We start from the raw sequence: 19,537 nt of genomic DNA, 5'->3' as shown, positions 1-19,537 counted from the left end.
ATAATATATTCCCTTTCTTATTGGTTTTCTTTTACAACTAACTACAAGTTCCTTGTTTTTTCCCCTCCTTCTTCCAACTTCTGCCATATAATAATGTCTTTAGTTCTCTGGTTGACATTCTATCAAGTATTCTACCAGTCCCCACTTTGTCTTAGAGATGTCTCTCCTAGAGTTGCTGTCCTTCTCCAATCTGGGTGGTTTTTCTCCAGGTCTGCTCACCAGTATCATCATGTTTCCTGTTTTGTTGTTGTTGTTGGCCCCCTCACCTGCACGCCCCCCCCCCCCCGAATCCTATGCCACTTTCTGGCTTGGATAACTTTCTAATTTTGAGTACATACTACCCCCCAAAATAAGAATTTTTAAGAGAGAAAGTTTCTAAATTCTTGTGGTTTAAAACGTCTTTATTATTTATACCTTCACACTTGAGAGTTCATTTTGGTTCAGGCTTTATAGTTTTGAGTTCTTAGGTGGATAAAAATTTAGGGTTTTGTTTTACTGTTGGATTAAGCACTGGATTATGAAACAAATTCTTAAGAAGGACTTTTACTTTGTAGTAATACATAGTTATACTCCACTTTCATTTCATCCTCATTATTGCCTTTTTGGCTTTATTTCATGTTTGTCTTTTAAGCACCTTAGAGTTTTTTGTTGTTTTTTTTCTTCAATCCAGCCTGATTATACTATTCCACTTCTATGAAATAATCTATTTGCATTTAATGAAATTACTGGTACATTTAAATTTAACTCTGTTATTGTTTTTTAAATCTGTCTCCTCTGTTCTTTTGTTTACATTAAATATTCTCATTATAAAGTTCTATTTTATTAAACATTTTAGTAGTTACACTGAAGATTACAAAATACCTAACTTATTGGAGTCTGATAGTGATTTCTAATACAAAGTTATAATAATGGTACATAGGCCACATTGTCCCTAAACAGACAATCCAAGACACTAAAACACTAACTCCATTGACCACATTCCAGGCTCGTGTTTTTGTTTTCTTATATTTTAATTCTATACTATAATCCAGAAGAATTATTAGAATTTTACATATATAAATACCCCTACCCTGTGCTCTTCACTCTTGTGTTACAAAGCTTCCATATGGAATCATTTTCTTTTTGTGCTAAAGAACTTTTAGTGTTTCTTTTAATAGGAGTCTGCTGGCCACAATTTTATTTTTTATAGCTGGAAAACTATTATATTTTTATTTTCAACAGATATTTTATGTGGATTTTCCTTTAAAAATTACTTTAAATGTATCCTTATTTCATCTATTAAGAATTTAGCTATTTTGTTATTGAAGTTAACATTTGCCTCTAATTTGAAGATTTTATATTTCACTTTGGTTATTATCAATTAAATAACAACAGGTCTATGGTTTGTTTGTTTTTTTTTTTTAATTTATCCTGCTTGGGGGTCATAGAAATTCTAAAATACGTGGCTATTTTTCTTTACTATAATTTTCTCAAATAGCATTTCTTGAAATGTTTTTCCCATTATCTTTCTCCTTTCTTCACTGACCTATCTACTTTCCTATTTACTAAGCTCTTAACTGTGTCCAATCTGCTGTTAAACCCAACTATGGAATCTTCATGTCATTTATTCTCTTCTAGAATTTCAGTTTTATTTTTTAGAAATTAAGGCAGGTAAAATCAAGATCTTTCCATCTATTAAATATATTATTTAAAGTTATTTTTTATTTATTTTTAATTGTTCTTAATGTTTGTTTTTGAGAAAGAGCACAAGTGGGGAAGGGGCAGAGAGAGAGGGAGACACAATCTAAAGCAGTCTCCAGGCTCTGAGCTGTCCGAGGTGGGACTCAAACTCAAACTACAAGATCACGAACTGAGCCAAAATCTACACCCAAGCAACTGTGCCACCCAGGCACCCCTATTCACAGTTATTTTAAAGATTATGTCTGATAATTGTAATTGCCAGGTCACTTGTAGATCTGTTTCTATTGTCTGTGTCTTCTCCTGTAGTTGTTTTGCTATTCCTGGTAATTATTGACTGAATCCTGTTTATGGATGAACATTTATATTGTCTCTAGATAAGTGACTCCTTCCAACTTCTAGTAGTAGAGGAGTACTTAGATTATCTTAGTCTGATCTGATTGAGCTAACTTTAGGACAATCTGTATGTTCTAAGGTCAGCCTATGTCTGAATTGTCCTTACTCCAAACATATATCCATTAATAATATGAACAGTTTCCTAGAGTTCCTCATTTATGATGGATTCTGAACTCCAATTTTTTATTACCCAAGCACCATGAGAACACTAAAAACTGGAACTATTTTGGGCCTTTTGCTCCATGGCTATTTAGTCTCAGGCTCTGCTAAGACAAGTGAGTTTTATCTCCCGCAGAGCAATGGATACGTACTTAAGTGGAATCTTAAAAGCATCAAGAAATTTATATTAACATAATTGGATTAGGGGACGTAGATATTCTAAACAGTGTGGGGCAATAGGAGCTTACAAGCACAGAGACCAGAATGCAAATGGAGGTGTCTGGGGGGTGGTAATTAAGCAGTGTAATTAGAATGAAGTGTGTGTCCTGAGGAAAACTGGCAACAAAATTTTAGGAAGATGAATTGGCCCCAGTCTATACAAGGTTTTGAAACCCAGAGCTTTCAATAATTTAGGAAAGATTATTTCAATAAACCTGAAAAAGATGATATGCATTGAGCAGATGTTTTTTTCTTAAAGGCAGGGAGAAAAATTATATTTTGGATAGGCAAATAAAAGCCAAATGGATAGTTTAGGAAATGTTACATCAACCAGGCCTATATAACATTTGGACAGAATAAGGAAGTCACAGAATGCAAACAAAAACAATTTATGCCTTAGGTTGAAGTCAGTAATTATTTCTTAGGGCTTCCCAAGAATAACATCTATCACAAAGTCTTAGGTTAATGTAAGGATCTTCAAAGGTCTAGCTGTGCTTCCTTCATACTCTCTGGTACTATACAAGTACACAGGAATTTATTTACATGCTAGGAAGTAGGTGCTATTGTTGATCCTTACATATCCCCCCGTTTTTGGGGAAAAAATAGCCAACTGTTGACAAAAGTCAGGTATTTCACAGGAATCAATCTACAGTAAAATATCACAATGTTACACAATCATTTGAAAATTATCTTTTCTAAACTTACAAAGTCTAGAGTGCTAGGAGTTATATATTCTAACACTACCACTTAGGAGTATCTGTCCAGAATGGGGATGCATGCTAACTACATTTATTGATAGTTCCATGTTTATATGCTATCAGCAGGATGAAAGCAAGCATGATATAGAGCATGCTACAGAATATGGGGACTGGAAAACTATTCCAATCACAACATGGCACTGCTGACAATCATATAGTGACTTGCAGTCAAAATGTCTGATTGAAAATCCTTTGGAGGAGAGAGATGTTTTATATCAGAATGGCAGCCAACCCTCCTCTCAACCCTCATTCTCCTCTCCTTGCTATCCAGTCCCTCAAAATCCATGAATATTCATGTTTAAATTAATAGGCACAAGGATCAACTCTAGTATTAACTTCAGTTCTATTATTTGCTATATTTAAAGTTCTATGGAGTCTAGCTAGTGATGTCAACCTCTTTCTGTGATCAACAAACGGAATGTGTAGTTTCTGAATCAATTCTTCCCTTTCAGCTAGTTATGCCATTCTCCTCCTACTGCCTGGAATAGTGAAGAGGGTTGCTCCATCTCTCACTATGGGAGCATCAGTGCTCATATTTTGTCAGTAGAGTACCTTGGGATGCAAGATGCCTTGTTATGCACATCCAAGCTATTACTACTAATTGCTCAATTAATTTGCTATTGTATATGGATAAAAATAATGGGTTTGCCTTCTTTGTCGAAATGCCCCCTTAAGCACAATTACATTGCAATATCTGTGCAAAGGCGGTCCACATGCGTCGTCAGGTAATTGTCACTGGAGAAAGCTCCATATGCTAATGAATTCTCTTTATCACTGAGAGACAAACATCCCTGCAAGACTTCTCTAAGGTACATTTATATATCAAACCAACGATAGGCCCAGCCTCATCATAAGAAGAACTGGGAAACTGCAAGTGCTACATCATCATCTTCAGCTCATTTGAGGCATTAGCATTTTGCCATTATCATTTGTTTCCCCGTTCCACCTTCTCCAGGGTAATAGATGTGCTGTGCCCTCAGGGTGCCTCCCACCCACAGACTTCAGAGGATGCCTCCAACACTGAGCCACAGACAACATGAATGAAGGTACAGATTACAGCTGTAACTTCATTAAAAAGATCTGGTGGTGTAGAAGCAATAGAGAGATGTGACCAGAAAGCACAGCATGGCTTCATGATGAGGTGTTCTCATCTCCTGGCTCTGGATCCACAGCAGCAGCTGAGGTGCTGGTAAGAGACACTTGATTCACTACATTATCTGTGGGGAATTACCCACTGCCTGGTCACACAGGATAGAGAATTTTATATTAAACTGGTAACAGTGTATTAGGTTCTCTGTAGATTAGTTTATAGCACAATAAAGCCAAATGAGTGAGCCATTTGTAGTGGCCAGAGAGAATTGGCTAAAAATCAAATTAATATAAATGATAATATCAGTGACAATACCTTCCATGTTTTGATTAAAGCATTCGAACTATGCAAAGCATTTAAAGGAGCTGATGTCATCTGGCAATGTCTGACGACTAACTAAGTTGCCTTCATTTACTAATTCTTATGGTTGTATTAAGTTCCCACTCTTACGAGTTAGACACTCTCCTAGGCACTGTGAATATACAAGAATTCCTACCCAAAAGGCTCTAAGCCTAGTAACTTTCCTGAAATGCCATGCTGCAGAAAAGGTTAAAGATCACCAATCAACTATGTTTTGATTGTCATATCTAGGATATGAATTCTTGACCCACTGCTCAAGAATCTGCCTCTGAGATATTGTACCATCACCCACAACAGACCTTCAGTAGTACCCAATATGGCACCAAGAATGCATTGTTTCAGAGTGTTGCTGTTCACTGCATATGTCTGGCAAATATTTCTTTTATCACATTGTGACTGCTAGACAATGATGACTAGTCTACAAGTCTTTTCCACCCTTTCAATGCATAACAGTGTTGTGTGCACATATTTTTTAATATTTACTTAGGAAGAGAAAGCATACATGAACAGGGGACGGGCAGAGGGAGAAGGAGAGAGAGAATCTTGAGCAGGCTCCATACCTAGCATGGAGACTGATACAGCGCTCAATCTCAATCATGAGATCAGGACCAGAGCCAAAATCAAGACTCAGACTGTGTGTACATATTTTGATTAGTATTTTCCTAATATGGCTATGAAACCAAATAACTGGGTGAAATGCTCAAAAAGATTCAAATCTCCAGGACCATTCCATACACTCTGAATCAGACCACAGGATTGAGAGCATGGAATATCTATTGTTTTTAAATATCACAGGTGCTTGTGGAAGCACTTGGCTATGGCTGGAGAACTATCGATATCTGGGATAAACATTTCCTATCACTTTCCATCATAAAATTCCTGACCTGTGTTCCATTTGCAGCTAATAATTTAAAGCTCTAATATATATAATATATATTATTATATTATAATAATTATATTAATCATAATCATCTTTTACATATGTGTACAGTCTTATATGCATTGGGTTTGTCCTGTCTCCTAGTCCTGGGATCAGATGACAAGGCCTTGGAAAACTGAAGCAATTAACTTTTCAGTCCTTTTGGACTCTGCACCTTTGTACAAACACAGTTTTGCAAGCAGGAACAAACACCATTTAATTAAACAGAAACCTTGTATGGTGTTAATCTGCTCAGAAATTGTGGCAACAGTTAGCATCTTAATTAATCTGCTTCATCTCTCTGAATATTCCTCACAAGAAATGTGAAGCAGCAGAAATTACACAGGCAAGGTCTCCTCAATTTGTGGTTTTATTTGGCATTACTAGTGAATGGTACTGAAATCCAACATAGGTTCCTCCCTGAGGTCCAGCCACTGCTTCCCCATGTATTCTGCAAAATAGACTCTCAGAACCATCTGACGTGGCCCCAATAATGCATTACTTTTTAGTGTATCTCTGAACCCACAGCAGCATCTGGGAACTTGTTAGAAATAAAAATACCCCATCCCTACCCAAACCTACAGGGTCAGACACTCTGAGGATGAGCCCAACAATGTGCCTCAACAAAGCCCTCCCTCCAGGTAAGTCTGATGCACTCAAAGTTTGAGAACCACTGCTCTAGTTAATAACTTTTATATCCTTTCCTATACTGGGCACTATACTAAGCATTTTGAGGTCAATTCCACTTTTAATTGTCTTATTAGTTGATGCCAAGTGATAATTTCTATTTCGCCTGATCCTTTATTGTCTAAGTAATCTGGTCATCAGAATCCACAAAACTGAATTGATCATCTAATTCCTGAGAATCGGTCAGACCACCAACCTGCCAGGAGCCAATATGACTGAACACAGAGACTTCATTCATAAATCATTTATATCATGAAACAGGAAACCAAACTGGATGTAAAATTCTTCATTCTCAAATAATGCATAGGATGAATTTTAAACTATAATTCCAACTGGATAATGAACCCACCAAAAAAAAAAAAAAAAGTTCAATTCATTAACATTTACAAATACTGTCTCAAGACAACCAGTTTGAGCTTTGCAATGATTCACTCATTCACTCTTAATTCACACCTTTTCATTTATTCTTCTCAGAGATGCAATGGAAGGTGTGACAATAACAGGACTAACCTCTTAAACATTCTAGAAATCGCACATCCAAAGGAGTGTCCTCACCTTCACAGTTTTCAACTGCTCTTTGGGAAGTGTGTACCCTCATTCCCAGTGTTTGAATTCCACCTGAGATCTAGTTTAGAAGAGGTCTTTCACTGCCCAAAACACATTTATTTCAATAACCCATCAGGAGACCAATTCATCTGAGGGGCAATTTACTTTCATAAAAATGTCCATTTAATTAAAACAATTCAAGTGTGGTAAATAAGGTTCATCATCAAAGCCAGGCGATCACACTTGGGCATTACAGCTTTTCTTGATCTAAACGTGATGGGTTCAGTCTTATGATGTTAAATCTGGATCTGAAGGTCATTTTGACATCAGTGGGGCCACATATAGCTTTTGTTAAAGGTGACTCTTGAGTTTCTAAGTTTTGGTACTCTGGCAAAAATACACATGTATTCATTCTTTTAACAAATTTTTATTGAGCTTCTATACTGAACCTGATGCTGAGCTGCCAGTAATCAAAATAGACATAGTACCTCTCCAGATAAAGCTATTTTTAGTAACACCTTTGTCATTCCAAGTTTCAGGTAGCCTTTGACTGCTGACATACTTTAGTAATCAATGGTGAAATTACAGTTGTGCAGTTGTAGTCATCCCTCTTTTAATTTAAAGAAAACATTATACCTCAGTCCTGTGAGGCCAGTAGTAACATACAGGTAAAGTTAGGCAAGTTGTCATTCTCAGCTTAGAAGTCAAGGTAGTGAACAAAGATAGCAAGGTTCACACATACCCAGGTGTCATGTTAACCACTATCATGCTAAGCTTACTAAGTTGGAACATAATCAAAAGAGATTAATATAACTAATTCCAGTACTATCTAAATGCTTTATTTTTTATTAACTTTGTAATTTTTTTCTTTTTCAAAAATATTTTTTTTTTTTTACAAAATTTATTGTTAAATTGATTTCCATATAACACCTAGTGCTCCATCCCAACAGGTGCCCTCCTCAATGCCCATCACCCACTTTCCCCTCCCTCCCACCCACCCCCCCCCATCAACCCTCAGTTTATTCTCAGTTTTTAAGAGTCTCTAATGGTTTGCCTCCTTCCTTCTCTGTAACTTTTTTTTCCCCTTTCCCTCCCCCATGGTCTTGTGTTAAGTTTCTCAGGATCCACATAAGAGTGAAAACATATGGTATCTGTCTTTCTCTGTATGACTGATTTCACTTAGCATAACACTTTCCAGTTCTATCCACGTTGCTACAAAAGGCCAGATTGCATTCTTTCTCATTGCCACGTAGTATTCCATTGTGTATATAAACCACAATTTCTTTATCCATTCATCAGTTGATGGACATTTAGGCTCTTTCCATAATTTGGCTATTGTTGAAAGTGCTGCTATAAACATTGGGGTACAAGTGCCCCTAGGCATCAGCATTCCTGTATCACTTGGGTAAATTCCTAGCAGTGCTATTGCTGGGTCATAGGGTAGATCTATTTTTAATTTTTTGAGGAACCTCCACACCGTTTTCCAGAACAGCTGTACCAGTTTGCATTCCCACCGACAGTGCAAGAGGGTTCCTGTTTCTCCACATTCTCTTCTCTCCAGGATCTATAGTCTCCTGATTTGTTCATTTTAGCCACTCTGACTGGCGTGAGGTGGTATCTCAGTGTGGTTTTGACTTGTATTTCCCTGATGAGGAGTGACACAGACACACAGACCAATGGAATAGGATAGACTCTAGAATTGGACCCACAAAAGTATAGTTATTTTAATTAAACATCATTATAACCTTAGGATCATAATAGCACACATCTCCTATTTTACAGATGGGGAAACTGAGGCACAGAGATAGAGTAATTTGCTATGGCCACATAACTAGATGGAGCAAAGCCAGGCTTTTAACCCACACAGTCTGACTCCAGATACAGTGCTCTTAACTGTGAAGCTACTATTTCCTTAAAGAAATGGCAATATGAACATAAAACATTCATAGCTAAATGTGGTTGTATTGCTGTATCTGCAATTAAGCTAGGCAAAATCTCTCCTCATTCAGGGAACTGGCCCAGTAACTGACAGTCCTTGGGTCATGGAGAGCGAGGTCTGGCTTTGCCTTTGATTTTATTGTCCCCATCCTGATCAGTTCTTTTCAACTGCATTAACCTAGAACCCTCACAACCTTGAATCCTTGTTCTCCCAGTAAATTGGCTGTCATACCTTTGAGCCCACTGTCTGTGTTTCAATCTGTTTTCTGGTTTGGGGGGCTTTAAAGCAAGTCTTCTGCTTACTTTACTTTCCACTATGACACTACCCACCTCACTCACTCTCTGCGTCTGTGCCATTTTCTCTCTACTACTTTTTCCATTTGAATTCAATGTGGCAAAAGCTAGCTTTTACCTCTCAACCCCACCTTCTGAAAGAAGCGACTTGCTTCACTGAGAGTGGTATTAATAAATCAGTAAGAAACGAATTCTCCATGTCTATTGTCTCTGGTTTCTGAAGCCAGGACAATGAGTTTCATCACCACAAATTATCTCATATCCCTAATCAAGAGCAAACAGAGATAGCACAATAACCTCAACCTTTTCTAATCCATTAATATTCATGAATTCAATACATTATTTTATCATATATTACATGCACAATTGTACAATATTACCACGGGAACTATCTTCCAGAGATCTTCATGGTTTGCTCTTTTATTTTCATCAGCTTCCTGTTCAAATGTCACTTATTCAGAGACTTCCTTGTATAAAATAAGACATCTCTCTCCAGTCATGTCTAGACCTCTCACCCTCCTTTATTTTCTTCATAGTATATATCATCATTTGAATGTTTTTATTTACGTCTTGAGCTCCTTAGAGACATTGGACTAGCGTATTTCATTTACTTTCCCAATGTCTAGAAAAAGACTAAGAATAGAGTCATTGGTCAAGAAATATTTAAAAATGTAACAAAGATATTGTTTTTCAGAATGTTAAAAAAAACTCAATAAAAGTAAGCTTTAAAAATGTGCTTACCGAGTGCTCCTTATGTTACTAACACTCATTTTCTGTGGCTGTAAATGGTAGAAATATGAAAAATTTCTTATTACTTTATGCTAATTTACCAAATTACACCACTTGGGTAACATATAAGCATTATAGGAGCTCAAAAATGGAACTAAAATTGGTCAAGAAAGCTTTACTGAATAAATATTGAATTTTATCTTGAAGGATGGATGGATTTGGACAGATTGAGAGGTACACATACTCACACACATTTTTATGTAGCTAGTGAGATGATCTCTTACTCATAGCCATTAGATAAAAGAACTATATTTTAAGCTCTATATTCTATGAAATATGATCCCAAACAAGTAGATTGGTTTTTGTGTTAGATTTCCACCCTACAATAAAGATGGCTTTTAGATAGGTGCCTGGGTGGCTCAGTCAGTTAAGCATCCAACTCTTGATTCCAGCTCAGATCATGATCTCATGGTTCGTGAGTTTGAACCCAGCATTGGGCTCTACACTGTCAGTGGGATTCTCTCTTTCTCTCTCTGCCTCTCTCTAAAATTAATAAGCATTCTTTTAAAGATGGCTTTAGAGAACATGTACTCTAACCTTTAAGAGGTGCTTGAGCCCGAGGGCTAGGATTCTTTAAGACAACTTAGTAGTGGGTAAAGCAACTTGCACATAGGGAGCACTACCAATAAAAGAACACTGCTGTTAAATTTCAGAGACCTCACATCTTATTCCAACTCTCTAGAGGCCCACATGTACCTAATCCACAACTCTTTAATAGCTCTGTGATTCTACCCCTCTTTCCCTACCTCTCCCTCCATCAACACACACATGTACAAAATGACTACAATAATTTGAATTACACACTCAGTGGCATGTGACATATTTAACAATGGTTGAATTAGAACTTGTGCAAGAGACTGAAACAATGAAACTTTGGATTATAATTCTATATGCTGAAAATATACCACCTCTTCCCTGTTTTGGCCTCACCTCATTCTCTTTCAAGAACAAGTTCAAACTATACAACTCAGTACTCTGCTTGTACTTAGAATTCATTACTGAAGAACATTGTTCCTTCTTGAATTGTTTGTTAAATGAGAATAATACCTGTACCACAATTATGCAGCTAACAGATTAATACAGCATCATTGATCTCAGAGTAGATTGTGGACCACAAAAATCACTAGTTCAACATCCTTATTTTACAGACAGGAAGTTGGGGGGGGGGGGGGAAGGTCCAGTAACTTGTTCAAAGATCACTAAGCTAGAAAGTGGCACAAACAGGATCATGACCTAAGTCTTCAAACATCTAAGAAAAAGGCTTTTGTATTCAAATGTGCTTAGAAATAATCTGACAAAGTAATTTTACAGAAGTTCACAGCATAATTATGTCTGAGTTTCTTGTTATAAACTAGATATGGTAGTGAAGCCATAGAAAATGATCTTATTCTCCATCAATATTGTCCAAAGTGTGTGAAACAGAATACAATCCCCAGGGAATAGATGTCATTCCAAACAGACTTCAGACCAGGATATAGAAAGTCAGGAAGAACATTATTCCCACTATAATAAACTACCATCTAATCTAGAAAGATTATAAATTTTCTTGAACCCAGAGAGCTTATATTTCAGGGCAAGCAGTTAGTAAAGTCAGACACTAGTCTGGGGCAAAGCATAAGAGGAAGAGGAGGCCAGCATACAAGTGGATAAAGAATTTGATTAATTTTTTTAGTGAATTGTTATAGGAATGTGGAGAGCATGAAGGCATGGAAACCCTGGTTTGGGATAGCTACAAACACTAAGTGGGTTGTCACTCATTCTCGGGCTTATCTCCACAGACCTCTACTGGGGGCTCATTAAAAAAAAATGGAGGCAAGACTGTAAATCAGAAAATCTTAGCAGTGTAATCCTTAGGGAGGAAACCAGCACAGGTATGAGAAGGTCACAAAAGCCTTGCTTGCACTCTTTTCCCTTCAGAAACAAAAGCTTTAAGCTCCTGGGGTAAGGGTATCATACTGTGGCCCCGGGGTACAGCTGAAGAAGGCTTACAGCTGCAAGTATAGAAGAAAGAATGGAAAGCAGATAATAAATCATCCTGGGTTCAGACCATTGGTCTTCTACTTCTTGGGGAAAGACAGGATCATGAAAAAGGCCTACTCCTGAGACCCAGACACACTGGGCATGATTGAGGCTAAGGGTGGACCTGGATAACCAAGAAGACCTCTGGCCCTAACCACCAGGCTAACAAGTCTACTACCACAGGGAAATCAGGAGCATAGAGCAAGAGACTGTTTATGAGGAAAGAGAGTACAGGGGAGGCCAAAACTGGAGTGTCAATCAGGAACACTGAAGAAAAGCCTCCAGCAAACTAGACTCCATCCTACATACAAAGGACTGAGAAATCTGAAGTCAATGGCACACTGAAGGCGAGCATATGAACTAGAAAACCCAAATCCAGCTCAACTACTGACTAAATTTAGTCAACACCCCACAATGGCAGCCTAGGAAATTAAGTGATGTGCCCAGTATAAAGCATACATATTCTTACCTCAGTCACTACCATTACAAATAAAATATCTCACAGTCACTCAAAAATAACAAGACGTATGAAAAACAACTACAACCAGGCCATTATCTACAGAAATTTTTTCAAAAAATCAGAATCACAGGGGTACCTGGGTAGCTCAGTTGTTTAAGTGTCCAACTTTGGCTCAGGTCTTGATCTCACAGTTCATGAGTTCAAGCCCCGTGTCAGGCTCTGTGCTGACAACCCAGAGCCTGGAGCCTGCTTTGGATTTTGGGCCTCCCTATCTGCCCCTCCCCGACCCCCACTCATGCTCTCTCTCTCAAAAATAAATAAACAAAAAAATTTTAAAGCAGAATCACATATGATCCATATGTTGGAACTACCAGAAATAAAATTTAAAAGATTAATTAAATATCATGAATATGTTAGTGGAAAAGGTAAATAACATGCATGAATAAATGGAAAAATTTTAACAAACTATAATAAAGAGTAAGACAAAAATGATAGGCATAATAAGCCATGATAACAAATATTAAGAATGTCTTCCACAGACTCATCAGTGGACTCAAAACAGCCAAGAAAATGGTCAGTGAACTTGAAGGTCAATAGATACTAAACTAAAAACCAAAAAAGAAAGAGAAAACACAGTGTGGGGGTAAAACAGAATATAGTGAGGGGCAATACCAGATGTGTGTTTGGAATTCTAAGAGATGGGAAAGAAAATTTTAAAAAAATATTTGAAGGAATCATAGCTAAACATTTTTTAGAATCACAGAGAACCAAAACCCAGAATATCAAAAAAACTTTAAAAAGTTTCATATTCAAACTACGAAAAACCAAAAATAAAAATAAATTTTTAAAGGCAGTCAGAAGTGTTTGAAGCAGAAAAAGAAATACCCCAGACTTTTTGTCAAAATCTATGCAAGCTATAAGACAATACAGCAACTTTCTCAGGGTGCTGAAATAGTACCAAACTAAAGGAAACTATCTTCCAAATACGAATGAACTCCTTTTAGACAAACAAAATTTTAGGGAATTCAATACCAGTAGACCTGTATTACAGAAACAGGGATCTATTAAAAAAAATAATTATTGTAAGTATTTCAAAGGCAACTTAATATAAAAGACCCATTTTTCTTATTTTTAATCACTGTAAAAGATAATTAACTCTGGAAAAAAACAGTCACATTGGACTTTGGGTACATAGAATATATAAAAATGATGTATATGACAGGAATAGCAAAACTTAAGTGGGCAATTAGAAGTACAATAATTTAAGGTTATTGTACTACTTGTAAAATGGTGTAATATTTGAAAATAGGTTGTTATTAAAGACATATACTATCCACCTGAGAGAAACCACAAAAAATTTTGAAACAGGCATAGATAGGCTAATATTGAAAATTAAAGAATTATTTTTAAAAATCCAAAAGCCTGCAGAAAAACAAACAAAAAAAAAGCAGATGGAATAAACAACTGGCAAGATTATCTATCATCCATGTCGGTAAGTTTAAATGTTGAAACAGAGTTAAAACAGAATTTCACAATGAATAAAAATGTAGCACCCAACCATATGCTATCTGCAAAAAAAAAAAAAAAAAAAAGTAAACTACATAAGATTTAGACATATAATTTGTAAATAAAAACATGGGAATATATACACATGTATATAAATACGTACATATTAGAGTTGGTATGGTATGTATCCCATACTAACTCTAATTGAAACATATATACCAAATAAATCCTAATGTTTATAATAATTTCAAAGTAGATTTTGGAAACACATCTATGCTTGGAAGCCCTGAACAAATGTAACTTGTATAAATCCCTGTATAAATCCTTCCCTAAACTCATTAATTAGATTTTACCTCTTTCTCCTCCGTACACCCAATTTGAACCCTTATCACAGTGATGACCTCTGAGGATAAGGATCTAGGACTAATTCTAGCCAATAAATTGTGAGCTGAAATAATATGTCCCTTCTTGCTCTGAGCACTTAATTGCTAAGTCCAATAAAAAGCCCTTTCCTTTCCTCTGGCACAACCATGTTCAAGCAGATCACAGGTCCATCTACATGGGTTTTAGAAAAATATTTGAGGAAGAAACCATAGTGACTCTGGATGACATGAAAAGTAAGTGAAGCCTGTGACCCATGGGTCAAGTCAGTTGCCTGCTTCTGTAAATAAAATTTTGTTGAACACAGCCAAGACTATTCATTTATATATTGTCTATGGGTGCTTTTGTGCTACAGTGGCAGAGTTGAATAGTTGTGATGAGACTGTATGGCCCACAAAAAAGGAACTATTTAGTAGCTAGTCCTTTAAGGCAGGGTTGGACTGGGGTGAGGCAAATAAAGCGCCCAGAATGCAAAATATAAGGAGGCATTTACTCTCAGGGTCACACAAGTACTAACTCTGCTCTGGCACTTGGTAACTAGAATTACCAATTTTAAAGCAATAGTTAGATTCAGAAATGCTGAATCATACCTACCATGTTTAAATACTGTATGGCTCACAGGGATAAAAACATGGCAAAAATACTAGATTTTTAAAACTCATTGTGACCTGTCACAATTTTCACTATCCCGTAAAGCTGTACCTAAACCCATGGATTAAAGAATCAGTATCATGCTTCATGCGCATATCTAAGTCTACTTTAAAATAACTTCAAAATATAAATGATTCAATATTGCAAAGTGTTCCTTTTTCATGTGTAACTGCAAAGGATATTGTGTAATCCTGGAGTACATCTAGATCTACAGATTAGAAGAACATGAAGAGAAGAAAATGGACACGTGGCACTCCTGGGAAATGACGGTTCATTATGCAAGAATTTATTGCATTCATGCTGAGAGGAAAGATTTGACAAATTAATCTGTCTTTCCTCTTACCTAAGCACCACTGCTCAAATCCTTCCTGCATGCCAAAACAGAATCTAGGACACCAACCACATCACGGCCGATAAGCCTTCAATACTCCTTTGTAGTCACCTTGTTCTGAAGATAGGATATGAGGAGGTGAAGGAACTTTCCCCCTGGGACCTAAACAGTGATCATTAAAGAATAGATGTTTAAAATTACAGGTCATGCAGGATCTTGAATGACAGAGGAAATAAAGGACCTTTAAAACAAAAATGTTGTGGTTACATGTGGAGCTCTCAAGTGCAGGGCCCTGGGTAGGTGTTCCTTTGGACTGGACTGCAAGAAGGGATCAGTGTGAAAAAGGAACAGTGAGGCTTACAAGTAGAAAAGACTAGGCATCTACTGAGTATCCAAAAAGAGCTGAGCCCCTAGACAATGGCCCAAGGTCACACAAACTGCCTGCTTCACTATTCAACAGATCTTGTCCCAAAAGGCTCTTAAAAAATGGTCCTCCTGTAGCCAGACAGACAGCACTAACTCACCACTCCATACATCTTTCTCCTGGGTTCATTACCTCTCAAGCTTAGGTGAACTGATGTCCTTCAAGACTCCACATTGAAAAGCCTTCTTTTATATCTGCCTTCTGCCCATCTTCCCAAATCCCACTATACTCACTCTCCCTTTTGCCTTGCCTCTGAAAAGAGGTGATAGACTGCCATTCATTCATTCGATTTACTCATTTGTTTTCATCAACAAGAACTTTTTTACTCTGCACCTTTCATGTGTAAAGCTCAGTTAGTGAAAGGCAAAAAAAAAAAAAAAAAAAAAAAAAAAAATGGACAAAATGTCATCCCTCTCTCTAGGAGGACAGAGAGGAAATAATGGGGAACAGGCATCTCCTGAGGACCTGTCTTGCTGCTGCCTTGTGCTATTTTAGTTTAATCCTCAGACCAGCCCTATCATTTTATACTTAAGGGAAATGAGAATCAAAGAGGTCAAGGTTACAGAGATAACATACCTAATCTATAACTTGACATGAAATTTCTGACTCCAATGCTAGATTTTCTTACATATTTATAGTTTATTAAAAATATGCATATACAAATACTATAATAAAAATCTACAGAGTTTGGGGAGTGGAGGTGGTTACTGGAAGCAATTTTTCCTGCTCTTCCAAATATCTGCCAAGAGTGCCAGAAGGAAAGAGAAAGAAAGGTCTGCTTCAGGCCAAATAATGTGAACAATCTGAGACCAAGCACTGTGTCTTAGTTCACCTTCCAAAGTGCTCAGCAAATAAGAGATACTCACCATGTGCTATAGAAATGAATTAAATGCCAAGAGGGCCAAAGGGGAAAGTAAACAGGCAGGAAGAAACATTGGAGATAGAGCTCTGGAGTTTAAACTCTTGGGGCTCAGCAAGCAAAGAATGGACAACTATACCAAAGATAACACTCTGGATGGACCCCAGGGGACAAATTAGGCAAGTTAATGAGTCCATGTCCCTCTCATTTTGTGGTTTCAGTGATTAAAAATGTGCACAAGGCCCTTATCCCTCCTTGCTTTTGGATGGAAGAAATCTCCCTCAGGGACAGATCAGCTTATAAATAGAACCTCCTGCACTCAAAGGGAGTGGAGCAGAGGATATCCTGTTGAGCTGCTGTTGAGGAAGCCACCTGCCCAGAGAACGACCTAGGGAGCTGTCAGCAGGGTTAATTACAGAATAGCCAACTGCAGGATTCTGCCAATCACTTGGGTAAGTTTGAAGAGCAGTTGTCTGGAGGTGCAGGCAGGCAATTGCACTGCCAACTACACAACCAGGCCAGGCCAAAGGCAGGTTTGATCTAGAATTCTAGACAATAGAAACTGCTTCCCTGCCCCATCTGCACTTTAGGTCAACTGGCTAGGGAAGGCATAATGCAATTGGGTTTCAAATTCAACTTTGGAACCCTCTACTTGGTATGGTCTCTGTCACTCTTTCCATTTTTTTTTTTTTTTTGGCCTTGTATTTTGTTTAAGTGTAATGAGCTCATGAGTCCCACAACCTATTAAATTCTGTGGGGCAGAAGGAACAGCAACTCCAGGTCCTCTCTATATTTGCCTATGTGAAGCCCAGCACATTGCATGTGGCAGAGACTGAAGAAAAGATAATTCAATGAATGTGTTAATGAAATGCAATGAAGTGGTCCTATTTTTCATAAAACTCAGGGCCTACGGTGCTTTCGAGGGTTATACTTTGGGGATTGTTGATCTCTCACTATTTCAACATGAAGGAGATAGTGAACAGAAACTGCCACTAATCAAGACTGTGTTCAAATGTCTCCAAAACTCGGTAGCTTCCTCTTCTTTTCCTTCAAGAACTGGCTCCTTTGTCTAGTTCTCTGCTACATGGACCTAGTTTGGTTTCCCACTGTTCTCCAATCCTTATCTAAGTCACACTCCCGAGTTCAGCGATACCCAGGTAAAGACACTGCTCAGGTGTTGGACCCCTTGTGAGTGGGTTCAAGGCTCTAGGTATGCATGGCTGGATCAGAATAGAGGTAGACAAACCTCCAGTGAGAAAAGAAACTGTGACTCTAATCCAAAGGTAACATGCAGTCAGAAAAAAGAGTAGCAGGGTTGGCATCTGAGAGTGTTGAGTACAGACAGGACTACATGCTAAGAACAAGGCAAATGGAGCAATTATGCAATTGTGCCACGGCCAGCCACCGCCAGCAAGGGTAAGCTAGACCAGCACCTAGTCACAACACACCAGGCGGATGTGGGCATTCTGATTAGAAATTTAGGTCCGGATGAACAACATCTTTAAACCCACCAGTGGTAGAGGTCCATCGGCACACTAACCATCTCTGCCCTTTCCTGCCCCAGGCTGTGCAAGAATCTCTGAATTGTCCTTTTTCCCTTATGCTTAAAACCTTCTCAGAAGTTGCTAAATTCTGATACTCTCTGGCACGAGGGACACAGCAACGACCATGGCAGACACAGTCCCTGCTCTCTCAGATTACTTGGGATCCATTGAATTATTTGTGCTCTTCTTCCAGGCTTAAATTTTTGGCTTGGCACTACATTCCTCCATAAAGGCTGCCTGTATCCAGCTTACTCCCTCAGTTTCTGGTCCAATAATGGAGTAGGAATCGGACTTGCGATTCCCCCCATCCATGAACTCAGGCTCTTCACTCATTAAGGTTTTACTGCCACACAACCTATAAAATGCTGCAGTTATTCTTGGCCTATTAGTTTCAAACATCCTTCTTAAGGTGATATTTTGGTAGAGTTTTACCTTTATATAAGATTCTTGTTTGGGTTTGCATCATATGCTTTCCATTCCAACAGACAGCTGCTACCAATCTCTGTTTTAAGAGTTCAATTTTAAAAGATCAAATCATGTTCTTCTTCAAGAAGGCTAAGTACAAACCCCAGCATCTTCATGTGGCAACCTGTCCTTTCCAACCCTCCCTATCTATTCTTCCCTCACCTCTCCTCTGGGTATACCAGTTGAGCTCACTTAATCTCCTTTCTTCCTGACTCCACCCAGTTTACGAATAAATGAACAAAATCAAAGAAGGTGACCTCTCCGTGATTTATAAGCCAAGTCATTGACAACCTCTGAAATACTCAGTGGCTCTACTATCCTCTACTCCTTTGGTAAATATGTAAGGACCTCCATTTCTCAAAACTCATCTGGTATTCACTTTGCAATTCAACAACTCAACAAGAACTGTTTAGGACACAGCAGCCCTTAGCTCCAGCTGTGGTCTCTGTCCAGAATCCCCTCCTTGCCATCCTCATTCTCTAACATACTGATTAAACTTTGCACTAATATTTATTTAAATGCCTGTGTCTCATGTTCTACTGAGGACTGTTTCCAAACCTATAAGATTGATCAGTGCCCTCCCTCAAATTCATATCCACCTGGAACCTCAAAAGTGTTCTTATTTGGAAATAAAGTCTCTGCAGATACAATTAGTTACAATGAGGCCATGCTGGATCATAGTAGACCCTAAATCTAATGACTGGTATTTCTGCAAGAGGAAGGAGTGGGAAATTCAGACACAGAAACACAGAAGACACACCCACAGAGACAAACACCATGTGAAGACAGAGACTGAAGTGATATATCCACAAGCCAAGGAACACCAAAGATTGCCAGCAACTAAGAAAAGCTAGAATGAAGACATGGAACAGATTCTCCCTCAACCTCTAGGAGGAATCAACTCTGCCAACACCCTAATGTCAGAATGCTAGCCTCCAAGAAATGTGAAAAACAAATTATTTGTTGTTTTAAGCCACCTACCTAATAGTAATTTGTTACAGTATCCCAAGAAGACTAATATGGTATCTCACTCTCAATATCTAACAATGGGATCCACCATTTATG

At 37.9% G+C, this 19,537-nt stretch overlaps 1 long non-coding RNA gene across 3 annotated transcripts in view; it reads left to right on the top strand.

Moving 5' to 3' along the window:
- Positions 1–19,537, top strand: part of LOC144613945 (uncharacterized) — a 108,696-nt gene that overhangs the window by 48,534 nt on the left and 40,625 nt on the right. For all 3 annotated transcript variants that reach the window (XR_013551449.2, XR_013551447.2, XR_013551448.2), the window contains exon 2: positions 4,165–4,398. This is a non-coding gene — a long non-coding RNA (uncharacterized LOC144613945). The remainder of the gene's footprint in view (positions 1–4,164; positions 4,399–19,537) is intronic.

This window comes from Panthera onca, chromosome D3 (genome assembly GCF_046562875.1).
Source record: "Panthera onca isolate mPanOnc1 chromosome D3, mPanOnc1 haplotype 2, whole genome shotgun sequence".
Classification (NCBI taxonomy): domain Eukaryota; kingdom Metazoa; phylum Chordata; class Mammalia; order Carnivora; family Felidae; genus Panthera; species Panthera onca.
This window is presented reverse-complemented; position numbering and strand designations above follow the sequence as displayed.